Source organism: Pyxicephalus adspersus, chromosome 1 (genome assembly GCF_032062135.1).
Source record: "Pyxicephalus adspersus chromosome 1, UCB_Pads_2.0, whole genome shotgun sequence".
Classification (NCBI taxonomy): Eukaryota; Metazoa; Chordata; class Amphibia; order Anura; family Pyxicephalidae; genus Pyxicephalus; species Pyxicephalus adspersus.
In genome coordinates this window covers 21,259,820-21,260,462 of record NC_092858.1, presented here as the reverse complement: position 1 = coordinate 21,260,462, position 643 = coordinate 21,259,820, and positions in this window count along the sequence as shown.

The following is a 643-nucleotide window of genomic DNA, read 5'->3' as shown; positions in this document are numbered from 1 at the left end:
TGGCATTGGTACCTGTGTTCCTTATGACAGTGCCCAACTTCCCATTCCTTTATTTAGACATTAGCTTAGTTTTTAGGCCAACAAGTGGTCTGAATACTACAGCAGGATTGCCCATAGATAAATCTTTATGTGATTCTATTTGTGATTCTCTAATCACAACTTTTTTTAAAGGGGGCAAGGGGGAGAACAACCACTGACCACCAAATGCTTTTTGGGTGGGATGATTACCACTGAATACCAATGACTTTAAAAGGGATGAAAGTGGAATACCACCACTAACCAGCAATACTATTGGGGAGAGAAAGTACCACTGACCACCAATGCTTTTCCACTGATCACCAGGTCAGTCTGCTGATGTGCATTAAATGCTTAATAACCTCCCTGGCGGTATGATTTGACATTTAAAAATACTTATTTTAATTTTTCCACCAAGGCCGCCCCCCAGCGCAGGCACACATGTCACATGCCCACCCGGCATTGCCAAGGGGACACAGATGCTGGGCGAGCATCGCCCGTACACCAACTCAGTGGAGGCCTGCAGAACTTCTCGTATGGCAAATAAGACAACAGGCAGAAAGAAATCCCTATCTTTCTCATCCACCATGTGTCTGCAGGCGGGTGCATAGTCCATAACTCAAATCAG